The 26,705-nt window shown below is 34.8% G+C and overlaps 1 protein-coding gene across 5 annotated transcripts in view; it reads left to right on the top strand.

Moving 5' to 3' along the window:
* Positions 1-26,705, top strand: part of ZKSCAN1 (zinc finger with KRAB and SCAN domains 1) — an 82,746-nt gene that overhangs the window by 40,480 nt on the left and 15,561 nt on the right. The window contains exon 1 of one of the 5 annotated variants that reach the window (XM_064376410.1): positions 19,382-19,580. The exons of 3 other annotated variants lie outside the window; for them this stretch is intronic. The gene's annotated coding sequence lies outside the window, so the exon portion shown is untranslated. Of the gene's footprint in view, positions 1-19,381; positions 19,581-20,099; positions 20,203-26,705 lie in introns of those variants that run through there. One more of the 5 variants, XM_064376411.1, reaches the window with a different exon arrangement.

Raw genomic sequence — 26,705 nt, 5'->3', positions numbered from 1 at the left:
ACTCTTTTATATTGAATATAATCCCAATCAAAGTATTGTTTTATCAAAAACATATGCCTTCACAAAGTATTCTTTTATTTTGAGTATAATCCCACTAAAATTACTCTTTTATATTGAATATAATCACACTCAATGTACTCTTTTATAAAAAATATACTCCCTCTCAGAGTACTGTTTTATTTTGAATAGAGCCCCACTAAAATTACTCTTTTATATTGAATATAATCAAACGGAAAGTATTCTAGTATAAAAAATATACTCCCTCTCAAAGTACTCTTTTATTTTAAGTATAATCCCACTCAAAGTACTCTTTTATAAAAAATATATTCCCTTTCAAAGTACTCTTTTATATTGAATATAATCAAACTCAAAGTACTATTTTATAAAAAATATACTGCCTCTCAATGTATTCTTTTATTTTGAATATAATACCACTCAAATTATTCTTTTATAAAAAATATACTACCTCTAAAATTACTCCTTTATTTTGAATATAATCACGCACAAAGTACTCTTTTATATTGAATATAATCACACTGGAAGAACTCTTTTATAAAAAATATACTCCCTCACAATGTACTCTTTTATTTTGAATATAATGCCACTAAAACTATTGTTTTATATTGAATATAATGACACTGGAAATACTCTTTTATAAAAAATATTCTCCCTCTGAAAGTACTCTTTTATTTTGAATAAAATCTCACTAAATGTACACTTTTATATTGAATATAATCACACTGTAAGTACTCTTTTATAAAACATATACTCCCACTCAAAGTACTATTTTATATTGAGTATAATCCCACTCAAATTATTGTTTTATAAAAATTTACTCCCTCTTAAAATACTCTTTTATATTGAATATAATCACACACAAAGTAGTCTTTTACAAAAAATATACTCCCTCTCAAAGCACTCTTTTATTTTGAAAATAATCCCACTAAAATTACTCTTTTATATTGAGTATAATCAAACTGTAATTAATCTTTTATAAAAAAAATTCTCCCTCTCAAAGTATTCTTTTATTTCGAATATAATCAAACACAAAGTACTCCTTTATAAAAAATACACTCCCTTTCAAAGGACAATATTATTTTGAATATAATCAAACTCAAGGTAGTATTTTAAAATAAATATACTCCCTCTCAAAATACTATTTATAGTGAATGTAATCAAACTCATTATACTCTTTATAAAAAATATACTCCCTCTCACAGTACTGTTTCATATTGAATATAATCACACACAAAGTACTCTTTTATAAAAAAAAATCCCACTCAAAGTACTCTTTTATTTTAAATATAATCAAACTCAAAGTAGTGTTTTATAAAAAATATATTCCCTCTCAACATACACTTTAATACTGAATATAATCCCACTCAAAGTACTCTTTTATTTTGAATATGATCCCACTCAATTACTGTTTTATAAAAAATATACTCCCTCTGAAATTAGTCTTTTATTTTGAATATAATCACAGTCAAATTACTCTTTTATAAAAAATATACTCAGTCTCAAAGTACTCTTTTATATTGAATATAATCACACTCAAAGTAGTCTTTTATAAAAAATATATTTCTTCTCAAAGTACTTTTATTTTGAATATAATCACACTCAAAGTACTCTTTTACAAAAAATATAGTCCTTCTCACAGTACTGTTTTATTTTAAATATAATCACACTCAAAGTACTCTTTTATAAAAAATATACTCCCTCTCAAAATACTCTTTCATTTTGAATATAATCACACTTAAAGTACTCTGTATAAAAAATATACTATCAAAATACTAATTTATTTTGAATATATTCACACTGAATGTATTCTTTTATAAAAAAAATACATCCACACAAAGTACTCTTTCATATTGAATATAATCCCACACAAAGTACTCTTTTATAAAAAATATATTCCCTTTCTATCTACCCTTTTTTTTTAATATATTCTCCATCAAATTACTCTTTTATAAAAAATATACTCCCTCTCAAGGTATTCTTTTATTTTGAATGTAATCAGACTAAAACTACTCTTTTATATTTAATATAATCACACTCACAGAACTCTTTTATATTGAATATACTCCCTATCAAAGTACTCTTTTATATTGAATATAATCACACTCAATGTACTCTTTTATAAAAAATATACTCCCTCTCACAGTAGGAGTTTATTTGAATATAATCACCCTCAAACTACTCTTTTATGAAAAATATTCTACCTCTCACAGTACCATTTTATTTTGAATATAATCACACTGGAAGTACTTTTTATAAAAAATATACTGCCTCTCAGATTACTCTTTTATATTCAATATAATCACACTTAAACTACTCTTTTATAGAAAATATACTCCCTCTCAAAGTACTCTTTTATTTTGAATATAATCCCACTAAAAGTACTCTTTTATATTGAATATAATCACACTGGAAGTACTCTTTTATAAAAAATATACTCCCTATCAAACTACTCTTCTTTACTGAATATAATCTCACTCAAAGTACTCATTTTTAAAAAATATAAACCCTCTCAAAGTACTCTTTTATATTGAATATAATCACACTGGATGTACTCTTTTATAAAAAATTTACTGCCTCTCAGATTTCTCTTTTATACTAAATATAATCACACTCAAAGTACCCTTTTGTAAAAAAATATACTGCCCCTCAAAGTACTCTTTTATATTGAATATAATCACACTCAAAGTACTATTTTATAAAAAATATACTCCGTCACAAAGTACTCTTTTATTTTGAATATAATCTCACTAAAAGTTCTCTTTTATAAAAAAAAAATACTGCCTTTCAAACTACTCTCTTATATTGAATATAATCACACACAAAGTACTCTTTTGTAAAAAATGTACTCCCTCTCAAATTACTCTTTGATATTGAATTTAATCACACTCAAAGGACTCTTTTATAAAAAATATGCTCCCTGTCAAAGTACTCTTTTGTATTGAATATAATCACTCTCAAACTACTCTTTAATAGAAAATATACTCCCACTCAAAGTACTTTTTTACATTGAATGTAATCACACTCAAAGTACTCTTTTATAAAAAATTTACTCCCTCTCAAACTACTCTTTTATATTGAATGTAATCACACTCAATGTACTCTTTTATAAAAAATATACTCCCTCTCAAAGTACTATTTTTTTTGAATATAGTAACACTGGAAGTACTCTTTTATACAAAATATACTCTCTTTCAAAATACTACTTTATTTTGAATACAATCACACTGGAAGGACTCTTTAAAAAAAATATGTTCCCGCTCAAAGTACTCTTTTATATTGAATATCATCACACTCAAAGTACTCTTTTATAAAAAATATACCCCCCACAAAGTACTCTTTTAAATTGAATATCATCACACCCAAAGTACTCTTTTATAAAAAATGTACCCCCCCACAAAGTACTCTTTTATATTGAATATAATCACACTCAAAGTACTCTTTTATATTGAATATAATCACACTCAAACTACTCTTTTATAAAAAATATACTCCCTCTCAAATTATTCTTTTATATTGAATATAATCACACTGGAAGTGCTCTTTTATAAAAAATATACTCCCTCTCAAAGTACTCTTTTATATGGAATATAATCACACTCATAGTACTCTTTTATATTGAATATAATCACACTCAAAGTACTATTTTATAAAAAATATACTCCCTCTCAAAGTTCTCTTTTATATTGAATATAATCATGCTCAAAGTACTCTTTCATATTGAATATAATCACACTCAAACTACTCTATTATAAAAAATACACTCCCTCTCAAGGTACCCTTTTATATTGAATATAATCACACTCAAATTACTGTTTTATAAAAAATATACTCCCTCTCAAAGTACACTTTTATATTGGATATAATCACAGTCGGAGTACTCTTTTATAAAAAATATACTTCCTCTCAATGTACTCTTTTATAAAAAATATATTGCCTCTCAAAGAACTCTTATAAAAAATATAGTCCTTCTCAAAGTACTCTTTTATATTGAATATAATCACATTCAAAGTACTCTTTTATAAAAAATATACTCCTTCTCAAAATACTCTTTTATAAAAAATATACTCCCTCTCAAAGTACTCTTTTATATTGAATATAATCACACTGGAAGTACTCTTTTATAAAAAATAAACTCCCTCTCCATGTTCTCTTTTATATTGAATATAAACACACTCAATGTACCCTTTTATATTGAATATAATCACACTCAATGTACTCTTTTATAAAAAATATACTCCCTCTCAAAGTACTCTTTTATATTGAATATAATCTCATGCAAAGCACTCTTTTATAAAAAATATACTCCCTCTCAAAGTACTCTTTTATGAAATATATACTCCCTCTCAAAGTACTCTTTTATAAAAATTATAGTCCCTCTCAAAGTACTCTTTTATATTGAATATAATCACACTCAAAGTACTCTTTTATATTGAATATAATCAGACTCAAAGTAGTATTTTATAAAAAATATACTCCCTCTCAAAGTCCTCTTTTATATTGAATATAATCACACTCAAAGTACTCTTTTATATTGAATATGATCACACTGAAAGTACTCTTTTATAAAAAATACACTCCCGCTAAAAGTACTCTTTTATTTTGAATATAATCATACTCAAAATACTCTTTCATATTGAATATAATGACACACAAAGTACTCTTTTATATTGAATATAATCACACTCAAACTACTCTTTTATAAAAAATGTACTCCCTCTCAAATTACATTTTTATATTGAATATAATCACTCTCAAAGTACTCTTTTATAAAAAATGTACTCCCTCTCAAAATCCTTTTTTATAAACAATATACTCCCTCTCAATGTACTCTTTTATATTGAATATAATCACACTCAAAGTACTCGTTTATACTGAATATAATCACACTGGAAGTGCTCTTTTATGAAAAATATACTCCCTCTCAAAGTACTCTTTTACATTGAATATAATAACACTCAAAGTACTATTTTATATTGAATATAATCACACTCAAAGTAAAATTTTATAAAAAATACACTCCCTCTCAAAGTACTCGTTTATATTGAATATAATCACACTCAAAGTACTCTTTCATATTGAATATAATCACACTCAAAGTACTCTTTTATATTGAATATAATCACACTCAAAGTACTATTTTATAAAAAATATACTCCCTCTCAAAGTACTCTTTTATGAAAAATATACTCCCTCTCAAAGTACTATTTTAAATTGAATATAATCACACTCAAATTACTCTTTTATAAAAAATATACTCCCTCTCAAAGTACTCTTTTATATTGAATATAATCACACTGGAAGTGCTCTTTTATAAAAAGTATACTCCCTCTCAAAGTACTCTTTTATATTGAATATAATCACACTCGAAGTACTCTTTTATATTAAATATAATCACACTCAATGTACTCTTTTATAAAAAATATACCCTTTCTCAAAGTACTCTTTTATATTGAATATAATCCCACTCAAAGTACTCTGTCATATTGAATATAATCACACTCAAACTAATCTATTATAAAAAATACAGTCCCTCTCAAGGTACTATTTTATATTGAATATAATCACATTCAAAGTACTCTTTTATAAAAAATATACTCCCTGTCAAAGTACCATTTTATTTTGAACATAATCACACTCAAAGTGCTGTTTTATAAAAAATATACTCCCTTTCAAACTACTATTTTATTTTGAATATAATCACACTGGAAGTACTCTTTTATAAAAAATATACTCCCTCTAAAAGTACTTCTTTATATTGGATATAATCACACTCAAAGTACTCTTTTATATTGAATATAATCACACTGGATGTACTCTTTTATAAAAAATATACTGCTTCTCAAAATACTCTTTTATGTTGAATATAGTCACACACAAAGTACTCTTTTATAAAAAATATACTCCTTCTCAAAGTGCTCTTTTATATTGCATATAATCACACTCAAAATAGTCTTTTATAAAAAATATACTCCCTCTCAAAGTACTATTTTATATTGAATATACTCACATTAAATGGACTCTTTTATAAAAAATATACTCCCTGTCAAAGTACTCTTTTGTATTGAATACAATCACACTCAAAGTACTCTTTTATGAAAAATATACTCCCTCTCAAAGTACTCTTTTATATTGAATATAATCACACTGGAAGTACAATTTTATAAAAAATATACTCCCTCTCAAAGCACTCTTTTACATTGAATATAATCACACTGGAATCACTTTTTATAAAAAATATACTCCCTCTCAAACTACTCTTTTACATTGAATATAATCACATTGGAATTACTTTTTATAAAAAATATATACTCCCTCTCAAAGTACTCTTTTATAAAAAATATACTCCCTCTCAAAGTACTCTTTTATATTGAACATAATCACACTGAAAGTACTCTTTTATAAAAAATATACTCCCTCTCAAAGTACAGTTTTATATTGAATATAATCACACACAAACTACTTTTTATAAAAAATATACTCCATCTCAAAGTACTCTTTTACATTGAATATAATCACAGTGGAATTACTTTTTATCAAAAATATACTCCCTCTCAAAGTACTCTTTTATATTGAATATAATCACACTCAAAGTACTCTTTTATAAAAAATATACTCCCTCTCAAAATACTCCTTTATATTGAATATAATCACACAGGAAGTACTCTTTTATAAAAAATATACTCCCTCTCAGTGTTCTCTTTTATATTGAATATAAACACACTCAATGTACCCTTTTATATTGAATTTAATCACACTAAAGTACTATTTTATAAAAAATATACTCCCTCTCAAAGTACTCTTTTATATTGAATATAATCACACACAAAGTACTCTTTTATAAAAAATGTACTCCCTCTCAAAGTCCTTTTTTATAAATCACACTCAAAGTACTCTTTCGTATTGAATATAATCACACTGAAATTACTCTTTTATAAAAAATACACTCCCTCTCAAAGTACTCTTTTATTTTGAATATAATCATACTGAAAGTACTCTTTCATATTGAATATAATGACACTCAAAGTACTCTTTTGTATTGAATATAATCACACTCAAAGTACTCTTTTATAAAAAATATACTCCCTCTCAAAGTACTCTTTTATAAAAAAATATACTCACTCTCAAAGTACTCTTTTATATTGAATATAATCACACTCAAAGTACTCTTTTATAAAAAATATACTCCTTCTCAAAGTACTCCTTAACATTCAATATAATCACACTGGAATTTCTTTTTATAAAAAATATCCTCCCTCTCAAAGTATTCTTTTATAAAGATATACTCCCTCTCAAAGTACTCTTTTATACTGAATATAATCACACTCAGAGTACACTTTTATGAAAAATATACTCCCTCTCAATGTACTCTTTTATATTGAATATAAACACACTCAGTGTACACTTTTATATTGAATATAATCACACTCAATGTACTCTTTTATAAAAAATAACTCCCTCTCAAAATACTCTTTTATATTGAATATAATGTCACGCAAAGTACTCTTTTATAAAAAATGTACTCCCTCTCAAAGTACTCTTTTATGAGAAAATACTCCCTCTCAACGTACTCTTATGAAAAATATACTCCCTCTCAAAGAACTGTTTTATAATAAATATAGTCCCTCTCAAAGTACACTTTTATATTCAATATAATCACATTTAAAGTAGTCTTTTATAAAAAATATACACGTTCTCAAGGTACTGTTTTATAAAAAATATACTCCGTCTCAAACTACTCTTTTATATTGAATGTAATCACACTCAAAGTACTCTTCTATAAAAAATATACTCCCTCTCAAAGTACTATTTTATATTGAATACAATCACACACAAATTACTATTTTATAAAGAATATAATCCCTTTCAAAGTACTATTTTATTTTGAATATAATCAAACTGGAAGTAGTCTTTTATAAAAAATATACTCCCTCTCAAAGTACTCATTTATATTGAATATAATAACACACAAAATACTCTTTTATAAAAAATATACTCCTTCTCAAAATGCTCTTTTATATGGAATATAATCACACTCAAAATAGTCTTCATATAAAACATACTCTCTCTCAAAGTACTCTTTCATATTGAATACAATCGCACTCAAAGTACTCTTTTATAAAAAATATACTCTCAAATTACATTTTTATATTGAATATAATCACTCTCAAATTACTCTTTTATAAAAAATGTACTCCCTCTGAAAGTCCTTTTTTATAAAAAATATACTCCCTCTCAAAGTACTCTTTTAGATTGAATATAATTACACTCAAAGTACTATTTTATATTGAATATAATCACACTCAAACTACTCTTTTATAAAAAATGCACTCCCTCTCAAAGTACTCTTTTATATTGAATATAATCACACTGGAACTGCTCTTTTATGAAAAATATACTCCCTCTCAAACTACTCTTTTATATTGAATATAATCACACTCAAAGTACTATTTTATATTGAATATAATCACACTCAAAGTACAATTTTATAAAAAATATACTCCCTCTCAAAGTACTCGTTTATATTGAATATAATCACACTTAATATACTCTTTTATAAAAAATATACCCTTTCTCAAATTACTCTTTCATATTGAATATAATCACACTGAGAGTACTCTTTTATGAAAAATACACTCCCTCTCAAAGTACTCTTTTATTTTGAATATAATCACACTGGAAGTACTCTTTTATAAAAAATATACTCCCTCTCAAAGTACATTTTTATATTGAATATAATCACACTCAAAGTACTCTTTTATATAAAATACACTCCCTCTCAAAGTACTCTTTTATATTGAATATAATCACACTGGATGTACTCTTTTATAAAAAATATACTGCTTCTCAAAATACTCTTTTATGTTGAATATAGTCACACACAAAGTACTCTTTTATAAAAAATATACTCCTTCTCAAAGTGCTCTTTTATATTGCATATAATCACACTCAAAATAGTCTTTTATAAAAAATATACTCCCTATCAAAGTACTACTTTATATTGAATATAATCACACTAAATGGACTCTTGTATAAAAAATATACTCCCTGTCAAAGTACTCTTTTGTATTGAATACAATCACACTCAAAGTACTCTTTTATAAAAAATATACTCCCTCTCAAAATACTCCTTTATATTGAATATAATCACACAGGAAGTACTCTTTTATAAAAAATATACTCCCTCTCAATGTTCTCTTTTATATTGAATATAAACACACTCAATGTACCCTTTTATATTGAATTTAATCACACTAAAGTACTATTTTATAAAAAAAATACTCCCTCTCAAAGAACTCTTTTATATTGAATATAATCACACACAAAGTACTCTTTTATAAAAAATGTACTCCCTCTCAAAGTCCTTTTTTATAGAAAATATACTCCCTCTCAAATTACTCTTTTATATTGAATATAATCACACTCAAAGTACTCTTTTGTATTGAATATAATCACACTCAAACTACTCTTTTATAAAAAATATACTCCCTCTCAAAGTCCTCTTTTATATTGAATATAATCACACTCAAAGTACTCTTTTATACTCAATATAATCACACTCAATCTACTCTTTTATAAAAAATGTACTCCCTCTCAAAGTACTCTTTTATATTGTATATAATCACACTCAAAGTTCTCTTTTATATTGAATATAATCACACTCATTGTACTATTTTATAAAAAATATACTCCCTATCAAAGTCCTCTTTTATATTGAATAAAATCACACTCAAAGTACTCTTTCGTATTGAATATAATCACACTGAAAGTACTCTTTTATAAAAAATACACTCCCTCTCAAAGTACTCTTTTATTTTGAATATAATCATACTCAAAGTACTCTTTCATATTGAATATAATGACACTCAAAGTACTCTTTTGTATTGAATATAATCACACTCAAAGTACTCATAAAAAATATACTCCCGCTCAAAGTACTCTTATAAAAAATATACTCACTCTCAAAGTACTCTTTTATATTGAATATAATCACACACAAAATACTCTTTTATAAATAATATACTCCTTCACAAAATACTCCTTTACATTCAATATAATCACACTGGAATTACTTTTTATAAAAAATATCCTCCCTCTCAAAGTATTCTTTTATAAAAAATATACTCCCTCTCAAAGTACTCTTTTATATTGAATATAATCATACTCAAAGTACTCTTTTATAAAAAATATACTCCTCAATGTACTCTTTTATATTGAATATAAACACACTCAATGTACCCTTTTATATTGAATATAATCACACTCAATGTACTCTTTTATAAAAAATATACTACCTCTCAAAATACTCTTTTATATTGAATATAATCTCACGCAAAGTACTCTTTTATAAAAAATATACTCCCTCTCAAATACTATTTTATATTGAATATAATCACACTAAATGGACTCTTTTATAAAAAATATACTCCCTCTCAAAGTACTCTTTTATATTGAATATAATCACACTGGAAGTATAAAAAATTTTATAAAATTTTATAAAAAATATACTCCCTCTCAAAGCACTCTTTTACATTGAATATAATCACACTGGAATCACTTTTTATGAAAAATATACTCCCTCTCAAACTACTCTTTTACATTGAATATAATCACACTGGAATTACTTTTTATAAAAAATATATACTCCCTCTCAAAGTACTCTTTTATAAAAAACATACTCCCTCTCAAAGTACTCTTTTATATTGAATATAATCACACTGAAAGTACTCTTTTATAAAAAATATACTCCCTCTCAAAGTACAGTTTTATGTTGAATATAATCACACACAAAGTACTTTTTATAAAAAATATACTCCGTCTCAAAGTACTCTTTTACATTGAATATAATCACAGTGGAATTACTTTTTATCAAAAATATACTCCCTCTCAAAGTACTCTTTTATATTGAATATAATCACACACAAAGTACTCTTTTATAAAAAATATACTCCCTCTCAAAGTACTCTTTTATATTGAATATGATCACACACGAAGTACTATTTTATAAAGAATATAATCCCTTTCAAAGTACTATTTTATTTTGCATACAATCAAACTGGAAGTAGTCTTTTATAAAAAATATACTCCCTCTCAAAGTACTCATTTATATTAAATATAATAACACACAAAATACTCTTTTATAAAAAATATACTCCTTCTCAAAATGCTCTTTTATATGGAATATAATCACACTCAAAATAGTCTTCATATAAAACATACTCCCTCTCAAAGTACTCTTTCATATTGAATACAATCACACTCAAAGTACTCTTTTATAAAAAATATACTCACTCTCAAATTACTTTTTATATTGAATATAATCACTCTCAAATTACTCTTTTATAAAAAATGTACTCCCTCTCAAAGTCCTTTTTTATAAAATATATACTCCCTCTCAAAGTACTCTTTTAGATTGAATATAATCACACTCAAAGTACTCTTTTATATTGAATATAATCACACTGGAGGTGCTCTTTTATGAAAAATATATTCCCTCTCAAAGTACTCTTTTATATTGAATATAATCACACTCAATGTACTATTTTATATTGAATATAATCACACTCAAAGTACAATTTTATAAAAAATATACTCCCTCTCAATGTACTCATTTATATTGAATATAATCACACTCAAAGTACTCTTTCATATTGAATATAATCACACTGAAAGTACTCTTTTATGAAAAATACACTCCCTCTCAAAGTACTCTTTTATTTTGAATATAATCATACTCAAAGTACTCTTTCATATTGAATATAATGACACTCAAAGTACTCTTTTATATTGAATATAATCACACTCAAAGTACTATTTTATAAAAAATATACTTCCTCTCAAAGTACTCTTTTATGAAAAATATACTCCCTCTCAAAGTACTAATTTATATTGAATATAATCACACTCAAATTACTCTTTTATAAAAAACATACTCCCTCTCAAAGTACTCTTTTATATTGAATATAATCACACTGGAAATGCTCTTTTATAAAAAATATACTCCCTCTCAAAGTACTCTTTTATAAAAAATATACTCCCTCTCAAAATACTCTTTTATATTGAATATAATCACACTCGAAGTACTCTTTTATGTTGAATATAATCACACTTAATGTACTCTTTTATAAACACATTGGACCTACTCTTTTATATTTTTATAAATATTTTATATTTTATATTTTATATTTTTATATTTTTATAAAAAATATACTCCCTCTCAAAGTACTCTTTTATATTGAATATAATCACACTCAAAGTACTCTTTTATAAAAAATATAAACGCTCTCAGAGTAGTCTTTCATTTTGAATATAATCACACTGGACTTACTCTTTATAAAAAAATATTCCCTCTCAAAGTACTCTTTTATATTGGCTATAATCACACTCAAAGTATTCTTTTATATTGAATTTAATCACGCACAATGTACTCTTTTATATTGAATATAATCTCACTCAAAGTATTCTTTTATATTGAACATAATCAAACACAAGGTACTCTTTTATATTGAATATAATCAAACTCAATGTAGACTTTTATAAAAAATATACTCCCTCTCAAAGTACTCTTTATATTGAATATAATCACACTCAAAGTACTCTTTTATAAAAAATATACTCCCTCTCAATGTACTCTTTTATATTGTATGTAATCAAACTCAAAGTACTCTTTTTTAAAAAATATACTCCCTCTCAAACTACTCTTTTATATTGAATATAATCAAACTCAAAGTAGTCTTTTATAAAAAATATAAACCCTTTCAAAGTACTCTTTTATTTTGAATATAATCACACTGGAAGTACTCTTTTATAAAAAAAAAATCCTCGCTCTCACTCTACTATTTTATTTTGAATATAATCAAACTCAAAATACTCTTTTATAAAAAATATAAACCCTCTCGAAGTAGTCTTTTATTTTGAATATAATCGCACTTGATGTACTCTTTTATAAAAAAATATACTCCCTCTCAGAGTACTCTTTTATATTGAATATAATTAAACTCAAAGTATTCTTTTGTAAAAAATATACTACCTCTGAAAGCACTCTTTTATATTGAATATAATCAAACACAAAGTACTCTTTTATTAAACATATACTCCCTCTCAATGTACTGTTTTATTTTAAATGTAATCACAATGCAATTACTCATTTTTTAAAAATATAAGCCCTCTCAAAGTAGTCTTTTATTTTGCATATAATCACATTGAAAATCCTCTTTTATAAAAAAATACTCCCTCTCAAAGTACTGTTTTATTTTGAATATAATCAAACTCAAACTACTCTTTTATATTGAATATAATCACACTCAATGTACTATTTTATAAAAAATACACTCCCTCTCAAATTACTCATTTATATTGAATATAATCCCACTCAAATTACTCTTTTATAAAAAATATGCTGCCTCTCAAAATACTCATTTATTTTGAATATAATCCCACTAAAAGTATTTCTTTATTTTGTATATATTCACACTCAAAGTACTCTATTATAAAAAATATACTGCCTCTCTAATTACTCTTTTATATTGAATATAATCCCACACAATGTACTCTTTTAAGTAAAATATACTCCCTCTCAAAGTCCTCTTTTATTTTGAATATAATCCCACTAAAAGTACTCTTTTATATTGAATATAATCACATTGGAAGTACTCATTTTTAAAAAATAAATGGCCTCTCAACGTACTCTTTTATTTTGAATATAATCTCACTGAAAGTACACATGTATTGTGTTTTTAGGAGGGCTAGGATTAATGCATGGTTCTGAGTAACATGCTACCAGAGGAAGGTGGAGATCCTGCTCAGCCCTAGAGACAGATACACACATACACACACACAAAAAAAACTTTAGACACACAACTGGTAGTGTCAAGCCAAATACTTAGTAGCATGAGGAGGGCATTGAACCCATCCATGCTCCAAAGAAGGAGAGACCTTTCCCTAATTCACACGTGCATTCTCCCTCCTTCTCCCCCAAACCTGCCTCATCCTCAAGCCCACGCATTATTACATAGAATGCAATTAGGCAGCGCAATCAGGTTACAGAATTGTCAATGATGCTCTCATTAAAACAACAGCACAGTCAAACAGACAGCATGCTAGCATATGAAATGTGATTAATTCTTTCAGACATGGCTCATGATGAATGTAGTCACACAAGGAGGACAGCAGCTATGTTGTGCACCGAGCCTGTGTGAATGGCCACCTCCCAAAGTGCTTCACACTCTCATTTCACCCTCAGAGGCAGAAAAGAGGACTGCAAAGGACTCATGGGTCTCCCATGCTCTCTGCAAAGGACTCCCATTTCTCATGCGGACCAAAAGTAACCACAAAAGTAGATTTTTATTTGTAGATCACACAACTTTTGGAAAATACACAGCTAAAACTGTCCCCGCTTTAAGTGCTATTATATATATATATATAATATATATATATATATATAAAATATATATATACACACACACACACACACACACACACACACATATATATATTTGGAGACAGAGAGAGAGAGATTGTCAAGATTGTCAATTTACCTTCTTCCCTGAATCTCCTCTTTCTCTCTCTTTTTTTTTTTTTTTTTTAGGACAGAGTCCTGCTGTGTCACCCAGGCTGGAGTGCAGTGGCGCGATCTCAGCTTACTGTAGCCTCCACCTCCTGGGTTCAAGCGATTCTCCTGTCTCAGCCTCACAAGTAGCTGGATCACAGGTGCATGCTACCACATCCAGCTAATTTTTTGTATTTTTAGTAGGAGATGGGGTTTCACTATGTTGGCCACGTGGGTCTTGAACTCTTTTTCCTTTTTTTTCTTTTTTTTTTTTTTGTAATGTGCCCTATGCCTGGGGTCTTGAACTCTTGAACTCACTCTGTCGCCCTAGATGGAGTAGATTGGCGAGATGTCAGCTCACTGCAACCTCTGCCCCAGGCTCAAGCTATTGTCCTGCTTCAGCCTCCTGAGTAGCTGGGATTATAGGCGCCTGCCACCATGCCTGGCTAATTTTTGTATACAAAATATATATATATATTATATATATATATAAAATATATTATATTTTTAATAGAAATGGAGTTTCACCATGTTGGCCACGCTGGTCACGAACTCCTGACCTCAGGTGATCCACGTGCCTCAGCCTCCCAAAGCGCTGGGATTACAGGAGGGAGCCACTGCACCCGGCCCATATTCTGCTCATATATTTTTTTTTTCTTTAGAGACCTACTGTAGCTGGAAGAGAGGAAGTGACTACGGAAGAATACATGGTCATTACCTAATTGTTATTAAACATGGTCATCTGGGACCTGCCTAAGGTCTCCTCACCCAGACCCTGGGCTTTCTCTCTGTCTGGATAGCCCATCCACTGGAGATTCCTGTGGCCTGACCTCCTCCCACCTGGGCCATCCACCTTACCTAAGGAGGACTAGACTTCCTGCAAGCAGGACCAGTGAGCAGCTTGCAGATGCTGTGTGAATTTGTTTGAGGTCGCCACCAACTCCGTGGTACTGAGGCCACAAAAATTGTTAGGAAGGTTGATTCTGGTCTAAGGCTGTGATGAGATGCCAAGAATTAAAAACAACCAGCTGCATCTGTCATTATACAAGGCTTATTTCCTCCAATGAGGGGCTAGGGAGCTCACTTCCAGAATACACAGAGAATTTCCTTATGCAACAAGAAGAAAAAGACTCTATTCTTTGAAAGGGAAGGAATTGCAACTGTGCTTCCGTGTGTGTGTGTGTGTGTGTATGAGTGTTTGCTTGTTTGATTATTTTGAGACAGGGTCTCACTCTCCCATGCTGGAGTATAGTGGCACCATCATAGCTCACTGCAGCCTTGACCTCCCAGGCTCAAGTGATCTTCTCACCCCAGCCTCCTGAGTAGCTGGGACTACAGGCAGGTGTCACCATGCCTAGCTAATGTTTTTTTTTTTTTTTTAACTTTTGATAGAGATGAGTCTCACTATGTTGCTCAGACTGTTCTCAAACTCCTGAGCTCAAAGGATCCTCCCACCACCACCTCCCAAAATGTTGGTATTACAGGCATGAGCCACCACACCCAGTAGAGACAGTCTCACTCTGTTGCTCAGCCTGGAGTGCAATGGTGTTATAGCTCACTGTAACCTTGAACTCCGGTCAAGTGAGCCTCCTGCCTCAGCCTTCAAAGTAGCTAGGACTGCAGAACTGCTACCACCCTTCACTAATTTTTTTAATTTTTTAATTTTTTTTTTTTTGAGATGGAGTCTCGCTCGGTCACCCAGGCTGGAGTGCAGTGGTGAAATCTCAGCTCACTGCAATCTCCACCTCCCAAGTTCAAGCGATTCTCTTGCCTCAGTCTCCCAAGTAGCTGGGACTACAGACGCATGCCACCACATCCGGCTAATTTTTGTATTTTTAGTAGAAATGGGATTTCACCATATTGGCCAGGCTGTTCTCAAACTCCTGATTTTATAATCAAAAATCTTTGCCCGCCTTGGCCTCCCAAAGTGCTGGAATTACAGGTGTGAGCCACCGCACTTGGTCTTTTTTTTTTTTTTTTGGTAGAGACAAGCTGTCATAATTTTGGCCAAGCTTGTTTTGAACTCCTGACCTCAAGCAATCCTCCCTCCTCAGCCTTCCAAAGTGCTGAGATTAGAGGCTGGGATTACACTGTGCCCAGCCACACGTTTTGAAGTAGTATACATGATTTCACATCAATTATTACATTGAGTTTTTCCAGGGGGCAAGGAACAAAGTTAGACAGAGATTTGTTGTGAGGACATGCAAGCAAGTAGGGAGACAGAGCACAATGGCATCTGCAGCTAAATCAAGCAATGTAGAGAATGAATCATTGTTTGGGGCCTGGAGGTTATTTGGGCTGTCATCTTGTCGAGCTGTGTGCCCCCAGTACTAGGTGGCTGGGCTCCCTTCTGTGTGCTCTGCCATTGTGCTGTGCCAGCCCTTGGTTTCTGTTGGAAGGAGAAAAGTTCCTTTTTAAACTTTCCTTTCTTGTTAAAGAATAAATCGTAAGTGTGCTAATAACTTTCTTAGGCCCTATCCTATGTGGCTGTTAGGCATGCCATGCTTACAGGCACGTAGTACATTCTATGTTCTTGTACTTTAACCAAGATATCTGTGCTGTACGTGCTCACAGGCATGTCCCAGCTCTCCATTGCTTTTACCTGTTTAGAAAAGTTTTAAGTTGTTAGCCAACTGGGTTTTATTTTAGATTGTGAGGTCTGGCTCCAGCCGATGGAGATCAGACATAGCAGTAAGGATGACCCCAAATGCATAAGGAATAAATATGTCTGCTTTTCCTCTGTTTGTTTTACTGTCATGGCAAGATGGCTAGTAAGAGTACCCTTCCTGCAGTCCAGGAATTAAAAATTAAGTTGCTAAAAGATCCTTTGTCTCAGTGCTAATTTTTCTTTGTGGCACTGAGCATCTATTTCCAAAAGTTTCTACAGCTGTTTGTCTTTCTCTCCTTACTCATGACTTCCACTGCCTCCTGGCTCCTATCACCTGATGACTTCTGCTTACTGATTTCTGCTTGCCTTCTGGCTTTCTGTGTGTGTCTGTCTCACATTTAAACTCCTAAACAGGTCAGGTGCAGTGGCTCACACCTGTAATCCCAGCACTCTGGGAGGCCGAGGAGGGAGGATCACTTGAGGCCAGGAGTTCAAGACCACCCTGGCCAACATGGTGAAACCCCATCTCTACTAAAAATACAAAAATTAGCCAAGTATGGTGGTGTTGGCAAGTGCCTATAATAACAATTACTTGGGAGGCTGAGGCATGAGAATCACCTGAACCAGGAAACAGAGGTTTCAGTGAGCCAAGATTGTGCCACTGCCCTCCAGCCTGAGTGACAGAGTGAGACTCCATCTCAAAGAAACAAAGAAAAAACTCCCAAAGAAAGAGGACCTCATTGCTTCAATCAGTCACAACTGTTCTGGTCATCAGACCTCTCAACACCAGGCCAGCTCCTGGTTCCACTGGTCAGTATACATATTAGCTGTGCTGCCAAAAGGGGCCCACACCTGTTGATCCAGTCAGCTCAGGTCAGGACATTTCTCTGATCCAATCAGCTTTAGTCCAAAAAGTGTTCATTTATGGGTCCATGTAAATGTGGATTTTTTTCCCGTCTCTGCCACCCCTGAGACAGCAAGAGCAACCCTTCCCCTTCCTCCTCTCCTCAGTTTACTCAATGTGAACATGATGAGGATGAAGATGATCTACTTCCACTTAATGAATAGTAAATATATTTTCTCTTTCTTAAAAAACAGTGTTCACATGGTACGAATGTAGCAGATACTTCCAGCGAACCAGCCTCCTCTTCAACACAACTATGGTTTTGAACAGTGTTTAAAATATCAATAAATACTTATTTGTATATAAAAACAGGAAAAGGATAAACTAAAGTCATGGGGGTTGTGTTAGGGTGAAGGGATTATAGGTAATTACTTTTCTCCATTTCTCCATTTTGCAAATTTCCTTTAATGATACTGTCATTGCCTTTTTTTTTTTTTTTTTTTTTGAGACAGAGTCTCGCTCTGTCGCCAGGCTGGAGTGCAAGTGGTGCCATCTCGACTCACTGAAACCTCTGCCTCCTAGGTTCAAGCAATTTTCCTGCCTCAGCCTCCTGAGTAGCTGGGACTACAGGCGCGTGCCACCACGCCCAGCTAATTTTTGTATTTTTAGTAGAAACCGGGTTTCACCATGTTGGCCAGGATGGTCTCGATCTCTTGACCTCGTTATCAGCTGGCCTCAGCCTCCCAAAATGTGGGCAAAGATGAAGGCTGTAATTGTGGTAGCTTGTGAAAGCACTTTGAAGGTACAAGTGTCTGTTATTACTCTGAAAACTCCTTTTAAACGGTTATAATAGCATATGCCACATGAGCAAAGCATGGAACCTTCTAACTATGCTTGCTTGTGGAAAGACATCCCTTGTCCACAGGCCAAGTGTTTGAAAATACCACCCACTGCATACAGCTCCAGGGACCCCGAGAGAACCTACCATGGCAGCTTTGGGAAACCAGCTACCCTTAGCTTCACTTTGATCTTCCTCTGCCTACAACCTTGTTTCAGTTCCTCTGCCACAGACATACAATTACCAAGTATTATTATTGCTTGATAATAACTATAATTACTACAAGGAATGCCTGAGATGGAAAAGACAGGTGAAATCGGAACTTTCACATGAACTGGTGTCTGAGCTGGAGAGTCTGTTTGAGTTTGAGTCGAGGAAAGCCTGAAACCCCCGACCACCCACTCCCGTCGGTCCCTGCATTAACTGGGGGCGAACAAGGACCCGACCGTCCAAACTGGAGGCTTGAAAACTTAAGGCCAAGGTGCCGGGTCCAGCGATTCGGAAACCGAGATGCAAAGTCCTCCCTCCTTCCTAGAGAGGACCCGGAAGCGCGGCGCGGTCCCGGAAGGCGAGGTGCTGACATACTTCCGGCCTTTGTGACTCATTGTGTCTGTGTCGAGGCGTCGGGAGGGCCTAAGTCCGTGTGCGGTGCCCTTTGGCCGGCCTGAGCCCCAGAGTCAGCTCCCCTTTCTCGCCCAGCGCCCCCAGGCCGCTCCCGGGGCTCACGGTGAGACTTGGGGCCGGCCTCTGGGGTGGGCGGGTGAGGCCGCAGGGGTGTGTGCGTGAGGGTGGGCTCCGCAGCTGCAGCCCTGGAACCCCCTCCAGGCGGCCCCGGTGTTGTGCGAAGAGAGTCCATGCTCCTGCCTCCTGGCCGGGCCGGCCGTAGGAAGCGTCGTCCTCCCTGGGAGACGTCCCCGCCCCACCTCCGGGACCAGGCGGGGAGGGGACGAGGGTTTCAGTGGCCGGGGGTGCCTGGAGACGTGGGGAGTAGTTAAATGCGGGCCCCTCTCCGGCAGTGTCGTCATCGCCCTTTGACGTTTCTGCAACTGGGTCGTGAGGGAACCGACCCCTGTCTTGATTTTTCTGCTCTCCCTTCGTCGCCATTTGCTTTGATTCCGGTGAGGTGTTTTTTCCCCCCGGGTCCTTCGGGACCTTGAGGTGAAATGAGCGGAAGGCTGAGAGATGGACACATTTTGAGGTGCCGCATTCGTTTCCAGACCTGCTTTTCCTTCTCCCACCCCGACCACTGAGCGGTGATTAAGGAGTATTTGAAGCCTAGTCATAGTGGATAAAGAAGTGATTGGGATCTTGTAGAGATTATATCCACCCCACTCTGTTTCAGCTTGATGGTATGTTTTGAAGGCTTTGTAAAAGAGCTGTTCGGGACGTTAGGTGGATTTTTCAATTCTGGATAGTTGCTCTGTTTGACATGGAGTGGGAGAGAAGTGAAGGGAATTTGGAAATTGCACTGTGTCACTGGGAGGCTGATTAGCTGAGTGACCTTGGATAAGACAAGACACTCACCAAGTCTTAATTTCGTCATCAATAAAACTAACTGGATTTTCCCAAAAGGTCCTTCCGACTTCGAAATGATTTGGTCGATGTAATTGAAAAATTCAACTGCAGTTTAGCCTGACACTCCTCCCTCTCTCCCCTCCCTTTCCTGCCTTGCCCCCGGTACACAATAAGATACTTTCATTATAGAGAGTGGCTGTTCCATGGCCTGAGACCAAAGAAAGCATTTATTGTACGGGCCAGTGCTAGGCGGATTGGAGACGGTCAATAAATACTTGTTGAATTGAATTGTGGAGAATTCATTGTAACCACATCACAAAGCACTGTTAGTATATATGCTGAACGAGTGTGGAGAAATCGCTGTATTACATAGGGAACCATGATGATTTGCCCCAGAACGTGTATCCAGATTTGTATCTTCTCTGAATTACCATACAAGATTATTATTATTTCAGGCAGTTTTCACCAATCTGAAAATACAAACAGGGGAGCTAGCTACTTAGTCTTTTGCTCATTCTCCACTTGATTTAAAAACATTTAAAGTTTTTTCTAATGTTTTCTATTGCATCCAAATACAGATGAATAGCATATTAAATCTAACGTTTTCATTCTACGGGAGTATCAATATTCTTTGTATAGCTAGCCATCTTTTAAGGTAGCTTTTTCATATTAAAACATTTGATAGCTCCGTTTTTAAAAAAAAAAAAAAAAAATGGGTGTAAAGGGCAATTTATTTAAACCTTTCAGGGTTGTTTTTTTTTTTTTTTTTTTGAAACAGAGGACAGAGTCTTGCTCTGTCTCCCAGGCTGGAGTGCAGTGGCGAGATCTTGGCTTACTGCAGCCTTTGCCTTCCAGGTTCAAGTGATCCTCCCGCCTCAGCCTACTGAGCAACTGGGACTACAGGCATGTGCCACAAGACCTGGCTGATTTTTGTATTTTTAGTAGAGACAGAGTTTCGCCATGTTGGCCAGGCTGGTCTCAAACTCCTGACAGACAATCCACCCACCTTGGCCTCCCAAAGTGCTGGGATTACAGGCATGAACCACTGTGCACCCAGCCTTTATTTACACTTTCAAGACTATGCCCTGGAAAAATACTGAGCTGTTTAGAAAACAGCCTTTGAAATAAACAGTTTGTAACTTAAAGCTCTTGTTTAAGAAAATCCTTTCTGTTTATCTTAGGTGAGAACTGAAGTATCCTTAGCTGCTGGGGGTAATTAAAGTGGATAGTATGTCAGTATGTTTTTCAGCCCATGTTCACCCAGAGATAATTTCCTACTATCTGGAACCGCTAACCTACCCCCATTTGACTGATAAGGATACAAATGCCAGAGAACTTAAATACCTCACTCAGGGATGTGCCACTTATTTGTGGGAGACTAGAATTCAGTTATTGACACCTGAGCAGCTTTCACTATTATGATACTTGTCCCATTGCTTAATCTTTTAAGCAGGCTGAAAATTGGAATGTTCAGTTACATCTTTTAAGCTTATTGAAAAAAATTAAAACATTTCTGTAGTGCCTACTAAATGCCAAGCACTATTTTAAGTGCTTTTTATCTGTTACCTCATTAAATCCTCACAGCAACTCAGGGGCAAATGCTCATTTGTATTCCCGTTAATACAGATGAGGAAACTAATACAGAGAGAGGTTAACTTGTTGACTTGTCTAAGGTCATCGACTAGTAAGGGGTGGAGCAGCTTTAATGCTAAGGTCAAACTCATCCAAGTAGCCCATGGAACAAATTTGAGGGCAACATTGAATGTAGAATGAACAGGCCTTTTTTACAGAGTCTCACTCTATTGCCCAGGCTGGAGTGCAGTGACACAACCTTGGCTCACTGCAACCTCTGCCTCCCGGGTTCAGGCGATTCTCCTGCCTCAGCCTCTCTAGTAGCTGGGATTACAGGCACATGCCACCACACCTGGCTAATTTTTGTATTTTTAGTAGAGACAGAGTTTCACCATATTGGTTAGGCTTGTCTTGAACTCCTGACCTCGTGATCTGCCCGCCTTAGCCTCCCAAAGTGCTGGAATTACAGGCGTTAGCCACTGCAGTGGCCTGAATGGACTTCTAAAAAATAGTAACATTGTCAATTTAATCAAGTGTATTTTTAAAACAGGCTTGCAAGGAATCATGCTAAGTGGTCTAAGAAGCAAAAAGAGGCATGCTCTTAACAATAATCTAGTTGAGGAAGAAAGCAAGAGAAATTACAGAGAAAAAGTCTGGGCACAGTGGCTCACACCTGTAATCCCAGCACTTTGAGAGGCTGAGGTGGATGGATCACCTGAAGTCAAGGTTCAATACCAGCCTGGCCAATTTGGTAAAACCCCATCTCTATTAAAAATAAAAAACATTAGCCAGCCATTGTGGTGGGCGCCTGTAATCCCAGCTACTCAGGAGGCTGAGGCAGGAAAATCGCTTGAACTCGGGAGGCAGAGATTACAGTGAACCAAGATTGCACCATTGCACTCCAGCCTAGGCAATAAGAGTGAAACTCTGTCTCAAAAATATATATATATTACAGAGAAAGAAACATGAGAAACTAGCAAATGTTTGGTGAAGAGTATTAGGGTCTTTTTTTTTTTTTGCAAGGAGAACTGCAGTATTGGGATATTTAGAGACAGAAGAGAAGACTGTACTCAGATCATCTGACAAATCTAAAATAAAACCCAGCTTTTCCACCGCTGTGATGGGTCTTCCCTGGACGCCAGAGTAGGAGCAGAGAAATACTGAGGGTGGGGAAGATGACCTGTTCCAGTCAGGGGCAGAGGGAATGTGCCCATGTCCATGTCTGTTTCCCCCTGGACTCATTTCCTCCTTAGAGTCGCATCCTGTTGATTCCCACTGACCCAAGAAGTGGCCTGCTCAATTGCTGAGGCAGGATACAACTTCCACAGAAGTAGGGATTTCTGGTGGCTGGGCTAGCTGTCACACTAGTTGTGCTTAGTTGCCATGTTTGAAGGTCCCACTTGGTTATGTTGTGGACATTCAAGTCCCCCACTTGAATCTTCTGTGTCTTCTCCTTTTTTCCCAGGAACGGCTTCAGTCACATAGTGACCCTCTGGTGAAAACTGGGCGGTAGATGAGGCTGTTTCTGAGTGATTTTTTTTTTTTTGAGACAGAATTTCGCTCTTGTTGCCTAGGCTGAAGTGCAATGGTGCAATCTCGGTTCACTGGAACCTCCGCCTCCTGGGTTCAAGCGATTCTCTTGCCTCAGTCTCCCAAGTAGCTGGGATTATAGGCGAATGCCACCACGCCCAGCTAATTCTTTGTCTTTTTAGTAGAGACAGGATTTCTCCATTTTGGTCAGGCTGGACTTGAACTCCCAGCCTCAGGCGATCCGCCCTCCTTGGCCTCCCAAAGTGCTGGGATTATAGGTGTGAGCCTGGCAGTGATTTTCTTTTTTGAGACAGAGTCTCGCTCTGTCGCCCAGGCTGGAGTGCAGTGGCGCGATCTCGGCTCACTGAAACCTCCACTTCCCGGGTTCAAGCTATTCTTCTGCCTCAGCCTCCCAAGTAGCTGAGATTGCAGGCACACACCACCACACCCAGCTGATTTTTGTATCTTTAGTAGAGACAGGGTTTCACATGTTGGCCAGGCTGGTCTTGAAATCCTGAACTCAGTGTATCCACCGCCTTGGCCTCCCAACTTGGTGGGATGACAGGCGTGAGCCACTGTGCTCAGCCTCTCAGTTGTTTATACAGTGAGATAAGTGTAGCTAGCTCCTGAGATTGTTATGTGGTCAAGTGAAATGCTTAAATACCCGGTACCTAGAAAGCACTCAGTAAACATTGGCTCTTACTATTATACCTACGAGAGGGTTCTTGAACTGTAATAAGTGGCAAGTGGCGTTTTAGCTTAGCTTTGAAGGATAAGTAGGATTTGAAAAGGCAGAGAGGACTGAGGAGGAAGTCCCAGGTGTGGAGTGTGATGTGGGAAAAGAATGGCAGTCAAAATAGAAGGCATATGTAGGAAATACGTAGGAAATACTGAGGAGAGTGCTTTTGTTGGATAGGAAAGGTTTATGGGAGGGATTGATGGGAAAAGAAGCTTGAGGCGAAGTTGGGACCAGGCACTGGAGAGTATTGACTGCAAGGCTGTAGAGTTTTAGAAAGAATAATCTGAGAGGTGGATTGTGGGAGAGTAGGGAGAAAATGAAGGCAGGGAACCAAAAAGGAAGCTGGACTTCATGGAACTAGATAAATAAGTATGGCCTGTAATCCCAGCACTTTGGGAGGCCAAAGCAGGTGGCTCACTTGAGGCCTGGAGTTTGAGACCAGCCTGGCCAACATGGTGAAACCCTGTCTCTACTAAAAATACAAAAATGAGCTGGGCATGGTGGCGTGTGACTGTAATCACAACTACTCAGGATGCTGAGGCCGGAGAATCGCTTGAACCCAGGAGGTGGAGTTGCAGTGAGCTGAGATCATGCACTCCAGCCTGGGCAACAGAGCAAGACTCTGTTTCAAAAAAAATAAAAAAGGTAATTTTTGTGCTATTATATATACGTGATCCCTTTTCCGTCAAAGTTAAGAATATGTTTAGTGAGCGCCATATAACTGAAAATGCTTTTGCTGGTAAAACTCTTGGTTTAAATCATCGTGATAAAGCAATTGAATGGTCTTGTTTCTAAAGCTTCAATTTGATGTTTAGTTTTGATGGCTGTAGAAGTGAAAAAGTTACTTCACAAAGATTTGTAGTGTCAGTTCTGCTTAGTAACTTTTATCCAACCCGTCAACCATGCTAAATTTTTGTTGTTGAAATTCAAAGAGTATATTTCTATTTTCCATTACTTTAAATCACCTGTTCTTACAAATGAATTAGGCAGTGGTATTTTATATTTTTAACAAATAGGCTTAAGACCCACCTGAAATTCTTAATTAGAAAGATTTTTAAACAGGTTAGAAAATATTTCCAAGTTTCTCAGGCTGTAGTGCAGTGGTGCAATTTCTGTTCACTGCCACCTCCACCTCCCGGGTTCAAGCGATTCTCCTGCCTCAGCCTCCCAAATAGCTGTTAGTACAGGTGCCCACCATCATGCCTGGCTAATTTTTTGTATTTTTAGTAGAGACAGGGTTTCACCATATTGGCCAGGCTGGTCTTGAACTCCTGACCTCAGGTGATCCCCGCCCCCACCACCACCTTAGCCTCCCAAATTGCTGGGATTACAGGCGTGATCCACCGTGCCTGGCCCCAAGTTTCTAAAATGTGAACATAGATGGCAATGGCTTTTTCCTGGATATTTGATATCATTTTTGGCGGTTAAACTATGTAACAGTGGAAACATTTCATACAGCTGTTCTTGTAATTGCTCTTTCTTTGCACTTATTTTTTTTTAAAGAAGCTACTTACTCATTGGTGACTTTTTGTTTGATTTAGATTGACATTGGTTTTTACCTCCTAATGTGGCTAAAACCTTGCTCTAGCTAGATGCTTCATCTGTGCCATTTTCTTGCTGTTCACGTTTGTTTATATCATTAGCGTGTCCTGTAATTGCAGTTTCTCTACAATAATCTTTTTTTTTTTTTAAGACGGAGTCTGGCTCTGTTGCCCAGGCTGGAGTGCAGTGGCATGATCTCAGCTCACTGCAACCTCCACTTCTGGGGTTCAAGCGATTCTTCTGCCTCAGCCTCCCAAGTAGCTGGGACTACAGGGATGCGCCACCACGCCAGCTAATTTTTGTATTATTAATAGAGACGGGGATTTCACCATGTTGGCCGGGCTGGTCTCAAACTCCTGACCTCGTGATCCACCCACCTTGGCCTCCCAAAGTGCTGGGATTACAGGTGTAAGCCACCACACCTGGCATTTTTTTCCCCCCCAGACAGGGCCTTGCTGTCACCCAGGCTGGCGTGCAGTGGTGTGATCATAGCTGATTACAATCTCAAACTTTTGGTCTCAGTTCTCCCACCTCAGCCTCCTGAGGAGCTGTGACTGCAGACAGTCACCATGCCCAGCTTATTTTTTTCTTTTTCATAGAGACTGGGTCTCCTGTGTTGCCCAGGCTGCTCTCAAACTCCTAGCCTCAAGCAATCCTCCTGCCTCAGCCTCCAAAGGGCTGGAATTAGAGGCATGAGCCACCAAATCTGTCTACAAGAGTCTTAAAGCTGCTTGTCTCTTTTATGAGAGTAATATTAGTTAAAGCTAGATTTTTTTTTTTTTTTTTTTGAGACAGAATCTTGCTGTGTCGCCAAGCTAGAGTACAATGGCATCATCTTGGCTCACTGCAACCTCCATCTCCCAGGTTCAAGTGATTCTTCTGCCTTAGCCTCCCAAATAGCTGAGACTAAAGGCATGCCACCACAACCAGCTAATTTTTGTATTTTTAATAGAG

Source organism: Aotus nancymaae, unplaced genomic scaffold, assembly GCF_030222135.1.
Source record: "Aotus nancymaae isolate 86718 unplaced genomic scaffold, 86718_ANA_hifiasm-v0.15.2.pri h1tg000015l_0, whole genome shotgun sequence".
NCBI classification, from domain to species: Eukaryota; Metazoa; Chordata; class Mammalia; order Primates; family Aotidae; genus Aotus; species Aotus nancymaae.
This window is presented reverse-complemented; position numbering and strand designations above follow the sequence as displayed.